The following is a 7,270-nucleotide window of genomic DNA, read 5'->3' as shown; positions in this document are numbered from 1 at the left end:
GAGAAACAGAATATTCCAATAGTAAGAATAATGTTTTGCATTGAATTGCTTAAAAATTTTAGCTAATATGTCAAGAACCTTTCATCTTCACAGCTAGATCAAAAATCACTCGGTGATAGCTGGTAGCAAGTAACAGGCTCTCAGTTCTAAGATATTAAAGAAAAATATACATGCTATATTGGAGTCAGTGATAAAACCCACATCGATAGTCATAAGGTGAGAAAGTCATCCTACGAAAGCAGAATCCAAACTAGCTCTTCAACCTGACATGCAGGTTTCTCAGGCCATAGAAAAGAAAATTTCAGGCATACAGAATTGATTGTAAGTGAATTTGGGCTGCAAGCATTCTTGCTGTCACCTTAGCACTTCAATTAGGGACATTTTTGCAGGCAAAAGAGAATGAATCGTAGAATCATTAAAGCTGGAAAGACCACTAAGATCATCCAGTACAACCATCAGTTCATCAGCCCATCAACCCACCTCCAGAAGTATCCAGAGGACCCAACTCCTCCCCTGAGTTCTCCTGCAGGAGATCTTCTTTTTCTCTTGTAGCTGAACATTACGTCTAGGTAAATGAATCTTCCTAGTAAAGCACCTCAGCTTACTCCCTGAAGGACATAAATTTCAAATTGCAGTTCTGAAGATCCGCTTCTAAAACAGTAGAAAGTTCAACTTCTTCCAAAGCGAAGAATGAGTTCTGCTTAGAAAAGACTTCTTAAGTCTGAGGGGGTTAAATACATCTGAACCCAAAGGGCATGCTGGCAACATGCTGCTCTTAATGGGGCACTCTCTGCCTTTATTTATCAGCCCTTTATCAGTGTAAGGAGAAAAATAATTCAACAGTTTGTATAGCAGAAGGGAAGAGATTTTTTAAAAGATACATAGGGAAGTATAATGGAGAGGCTGGGAAGCCAAGCAGATAGAGACACTGGTTTTGATTCCTGGCCCCTGTGTTTTCTTGCATATATTATGCTAAATACCAGATGAACTTCAGAAACAGAGATTCTGAAAAGTTACAAAACTTACCTGAGATCCTACTTCAAGGCAATAGCAAGTCAATAGGACCCCCAAATCTGGTATTTCTCACTCTGTGGCCTTAAGCAGGGTAGCATCACTGGTGTTCTAGTTGTATGTTCAAAAAGATCTTGTTAAACTGATTACTTTAGACTTAACAAGCCCATAATGCAGTGGTCAGGTGATAGCTGAGCTAGAAGGCATTTTACAGATGTATTGCCTTTCTTTTTGTATATTATTAAAGACTTTTCAGAGCAGGCACTCAGCTGCTATGGTAATAGGTAACATTATAAAGCTCTAACCTAGACAGACAGTTGTTGGATGAGCAACTTTCACCACCTCGTATTTGCCTTTTCTTTAAGTAATTAGAGTCCTATATTTATCCTGGCACTATTCTCAGAGTCTGCATTTACAAAATGAAATTGCGTATGAGGCTGTACATTTTCAGCAAGTCATTTAAAACTGAATCTCTGAGACAGCTAAGTGCCTGATTTGGGATGCTGCTGAGAAAAGATAAGTGATGTGTTGGAGATCTTATTTTTGGGACGATAAGTGGTTTATCAAAAAGGTTTTTTGCCATTGGTTTTGTTCATTTGTGAGATTTGAAAATTGAACATACTAAGTACTCTTGGCTTTTGAAGGAAAAAATAAAGTGAAATTAATTTTACTTCTATTTGCAGAGTGAATGGCTTTGTACTGCCCTGTGGTGCAGAGCCAGTAGTCTGGTCTCACCCATGCCCAGGGGAGTTTTTGATGACAGTCCTAATTCAAAGTAGAAAAACACCACTGAAATATCAGAATTCCTTCCTGAATAGCAACACCAAAATGCCAAGTTTTGCTTCTAGAGTTCATTCTGAGCCTTAAAACATTTTCTGTGGGTTTACTGGGGTGAAGAGTAGGGTATTTTGTAGGTACCCGATAGATTTGACTGAGGAAACATACTTTATGTTTGGCTTTGTATTTACTCACCTTAAATGTCAGCCTCGGTTACAATACTGCATTAATTGGTGGAGCCCATTGTGCAAGTGTCTGGCCACCAAATTGGAGAACACACATTAAAGATAAAGATTGGTTAAGCTCCTGTGTGAAGTTCCTAATGAGAACTAAATCGTGTAGAATATATTCCATTTCATATAATTACCAATCATTTGAACACTCAAGTGCCCAGTCGTTCCTTTGACTGCTTCAGTCTAATTTTAGTTTTTAAAAAAGCTCAACAACAACAAAAAAAAAAAGCAAAAACTCCTTCCTTAATTTGTCCAAAATGTTTGGTCTCAACTTTAATTGCTTTTAAACCCTGTCAATTAGGGTTTATAATGGAGAAGACCTGTTAATAGAAAAATGAATCCTCTTGCATTTTCAAAGTGTGCAGTAAGCCTTCTCACTCAATTGTAATAAAATTTGTTGTGGCATAGTTTTGGGGATCAATACAGCAGACCACTGTCAATCAAAGAATTTTCTACTTACTTAAAAGTTAGCAGACTTTTAGTGTCTTTGTGTTGGACTGAGGACAGTCTGAGTTACCACAGAAGATTAAACCTTTAATTTTACATTACTTCAGCCATCTCTATAGAACAAAGTAGGCTTTACCTGTTGAATATGAGGCTTATGTGAGCTGAAGTGCTCTTGAGACATTAAGAGGCAGCCTTGAACAGTCTCTGAGATTTAAGCTGAGGGGAATTCTAAAGGGATTACTGCAGCATTTTACATAAAACGAGAAATAAAAACAGACTTGAGCAATGCATGATCATAAACGCATTCCTGCTGTGATCAAGAGTCCTGTTCCCATTGCTGTTCTAAGACTAAAGCAGGAAGAACTGTCAAAGGGCAACCATACTTGTAAGGATTTGTACAAGTCCAATTTATAATGAAATTAAGGGGCTGAGTAGTTTTGAAAGATTTGTTAAAAAAGGAGATACTTTTCATAGTCCCTCCTGCCCAGAGGTGGGAAATACAAGCATTATTGGAATACTGTTTTGTAGAAGAGGCATACTATTTTCTGAGAACAGACATAGCTAACTAACAACTACTACACAAAAAAAGTGATTAAAAAAAAAAAATTGACAAAGATTTTAACTATTGGTTACCCTTTTCTACTACAGCAGGGGAAATCTAAGGAAACTTCTCGTAAATAAAATACTGACTTGTGTCTATTGTTGCATGCATCACATAGTATGTAAGAAAATAAATTAGAAAAAATGTGTTCTTCTCAGCTGTGATTCACCTTCACAGGCCAATTTTATCATATCACAAGAGTTGTATAAAAAGTTTCAGTAAAAATGGGAGGTGTATCTATGTACTATCTGCTCCAAGTGAGAAGCCTGTGTGCATTTTTGTGCATGTGTAAAATACACACAACAGAGTGTATTTACTCTTTTAAGAAAGAGGAATTAGGCTATGGCACCAGGCAACTATCAGCAAATACTTACATTGGATTCCTGTTGCATATTTAGTATTAAAAAAAAAAAAGCAACAACCAAAAACTCTTCTCTGTGCTTGGTGTTTCTCAGGAGGTGAACACTTGGACTTTGTTCCCTGCACTGAAGATCTCTTGACTGGTATCACATTTAAATATCTTCCGAGTCCTCAACGACGTGGGAAAAGAAGTCCAGCTAGACTAGATCAGGGATGAGCAGATTTCCCAATGTGAACTATGGATCTTAGCCTTCACATGTCTCAAATCCATAATGATGTATCACCAAATTGTCTTTTTTATCTAACATAAAGAGGGAGGTTCAGAAGCAATCCTTCAGCTTCCCTGGATTCTCCATTAGCAGGGCCCAGGGCACCACAGGGTGCTGTCTCAGCAGCCCATCAGGTTTCTCAGAGTAACCTGATAGAGATGTAGTTGTCTTTGTTCACTGCGAGAGAGTTGGACTAGATGACTATTAAAGATCCCTTCCAACTCAAACGATTTTATGAACGTAGCACTTGTTCCCTCCCCAGCCAGGATCAGGTAGACGAGTTACCCATTGTCCCTAGGCAGAGCATCATCTGGTCCTGCCTGCCTTTCCTAAGGCCAGTGTTGGGCAAGGTTTTGGGTGTATTGGAAGATGAAGAAGCCAGCAACCTGTCTTTATTTATCCCTTTGACTTTCCTGTACATCATGGCAGATATGCAGAGCTGTGTTTCTCTGCTGGACTGTTCTCTGTGATGTCTATAAATCAGTTCAGGTGTGAAAAAGTGCCTTGTACCAAGATTTTTTTCTCTTGGACAGCCTTGTCATTGACTTTCAGGCCTTGGTAGTGATCGTGTGTTTTTTTGTGCTCTGGGTCCCAAGGAAATCAACTATGACTCTGCCTATCAGTGCAGGTCTGGCTCCTCCTTTGGGTCGCAGAACCAAGTTATAGTTTTACCAATTATTTTACTGCTAGTAAAGCAGTAAAACATCAACTTTCTACTGAAAAAAAAAGGTATAAATATTATATTTTACACCATGTTATGTCAGCACGATGAGCAAAAATTTCCTATTACCTATTAGAAACCCCATTAAGCCCACACAAAATAACTGAAATTGATGGAGAAATGAGAAATCTATGAAATTCAGTTTCCATAACTAGTTGGAAAGGAAATTAAATTTGTCCTTGGTTAGACACCGTGATTACTAAAGCTGAGTAAATATTTATTTGGGGTAATAGCGCAGAGAGATTTCCATCTTCATCTATAAATTTAAATGTTATAAATTCCCTTGTCATGATCTTTTTTATTCACTTACAAGAAGCAAGAAAAGGAAACAAGAATCACAAGTAAAGAAGTATTCTATAATTGTCATACACTAAAATACAGAATATGAATGGCGATCAAGCACACATTGTGAACCACACTCATTATTACCATAAACTTTTATGTGGAATCTTGCTTTTTATTATGGTCTCATCATATAAAATACAGATCAGTTTGAATTAGAGTAATTCTGAAAACAGACAGGCTGACATTCAGTATGTTTTTCCTAACTCTTCTGTATACTACATTGTGGTTTAGCAATTGTGCTAAATAGAAATAACTGCAATCACCTTTTATGCTCTGCTATTTTCCACAAGAAAAATGTTTAGTGAGCTGGACATCCACAAAGGTGTTAGTATGCCCAGGTCTAAGCATTGGTTATGTTGTCCATGGGTTTTGGTGAGGTTTTGGTATGATTGTTTGGTTTTCAATAAGTGAGAGGATGGAAGTTAAAGTATCAGAAGTTTATTATTTTTGCTCTTTTCTGAGCGGATCTGGAATGAAGAGCCCACAGTCTGACAGATGATTTATAATAGCTCTCGTGATGTTTAAGGTTATTTTATTCCTTCCACAATTTTTTTGAATTCATAATAATAAATAAATATTACATTTTAAATATGAGTGTTATGCATATATGATTATCACTAACTGTGCCTAAAACACACAGTGAACATTTTTAAAAGGATTTAAATGGTGTATATCACTCCTGATTTACGGATAGGAAATAAATACCCTGAATTTCATATCAGAAAACACAGCTTTTTAATAACTGTTCTGTGTATGTGAAGTCAACAGCACATGAACATTTGCTCAAAGATAGTCATTCATCCAAACATTTGGCTACATGAACATGGAATTATTCACATGTTTGGATATGCTTCTGAATTGAGGCATAGTGATTCACTCAAAGTCACCAGGTAAGATGCTCTGATCTGGGGATTTATTCTAAACCTCACGAGTCTCATTCCAATGCCCCATCCAGGGGTAATCCTATCACAATTAAAGTATTTCAATAAATTACAAATGAATTACTCATGTTGTCATAAATGAATGCCAGCAAAACCCTAGCACTACAGCATATGATTATGATTTTACTGTATGGCATAGAGAGAAACAGAAAAGCAATGGAGTAGAGTCTAATTTCTTTCTTTCTTTTTTTTTTTTTTTAACTGTATTGATTGTGGTTTTTTCACCCTTTCATCTGAACAATGCATTAACGTCACTTACCCAATGGTCAGAGCCATGGAAGCAAAGGAAGTAAGTATCTTTGTCCGGTAACTGATAGATTGCAACTAATTTTCTATGGAGAATAAAGTTTTAATGTCTTATCATATATAATGCACAATTTCAACATAAAAAGGAAAAGTCCTGATCTATAGAATGTTTCTGAATTTCCCCTTTGAAGGAATAGTGAAAAATAACATTAATGTAGAACAAAAATATCATCTAAATGGTATAAGTAATTGGTTGGCAGAGGGGTCTGTAGGATTAACTGATTGTTTTAAAAAAGCCATTAACAGATAACATTAACAGATGCTGAAAATTTGGCAGTTTTGATCAAGTTCAAGATAGTAACTGATTGATGAATAGGCTGCAGATGAAAACACATAACTGTGTAGCATTTCTTTTAGAGCTTTGTCATTGGCTATGAATATTTATTATATATATGTATATGTGGTGTTCTGAATGGAAGATTTTCTTCAGTCGTCAAAGCTGCATGACTTGCAAACGTGGAGAGTCTTCAATACAGCCAAAAGACCAAACAGGGCCAAACAAGACATCAAAACTTATCTGAATTTTCTCAGATTATGAGAAAACTTATGAATTCAGGTCAGTTTTTTTAATCCAACTACCATATGCTTTATTATTTGATACAGTGAAATATGTATTTAATGGAAAACATTCTTCCTGATCTAAGATATTCCTGATTATTTTTTATTAATAGATATTGTATTCACAAACATCTGACCCATCGTCTCCTCTCCTCTCCTCTCCTCTCCTCTCCTCTCCTCTCCTCTCCTCTTCCACCTAGATAATATCTGAGCAATTACTCCTGCATTTTAAGAATAACATCCATGTCCTTCTTTCTTTCTTCCTGTCCCACTGGACAACAGAGTGAACGGGAAGCACCAAGACCTCCCAGTGACACAGTGAGAGTGCAAACCCTGTGACATGGTCTTACATCTTCTGTTGGATTAGTTTTGTCCAGTTCATGATGGGCCACAGCAATCAGCAAAAAATAGAAGATAAGCTGCATAGGTTGATTCATCTGACTTTTGCTGTCCTTGAATTCATGACAGGCATCTGCAATACTAGACATGGATCTGACCAGAACAGTGGTTTCATCACAGTCCTAGACTGTGGTGTTTAGATTCCAAATTAGACAAGTCTTTAACTCTTCCATGAGTGAACTGTCTTCAGGTACTGGAATCAGAATAGAGTAATGTCATAGCAGACAAACGAATACTACAATTACCACATTCTCCTAGATTTCACCAGTCTTCTTCGTGCCTTTTCCAGGATTCCTGGTCAT

The sequence above is a fragment of the Lagopus leucura genome, unplaced genomic scaffold, assembly GCF_019238085.1.
Source record: "Lagopus leucura isolate 7727_CA_CO unplaced genomic scaffold, USGS_WTPT01 Super-Scaffold_100157, whole genome shotgun sequence".
NCBI classification, from domain to species: Eukaryota; Metazoa; Chordata; class Aves; order Galliformes; family Phasianidae; genus Lagopus; species Lagopus leucura.
This window is presented reverse-complemented; position numbering follows the sequence as displayed.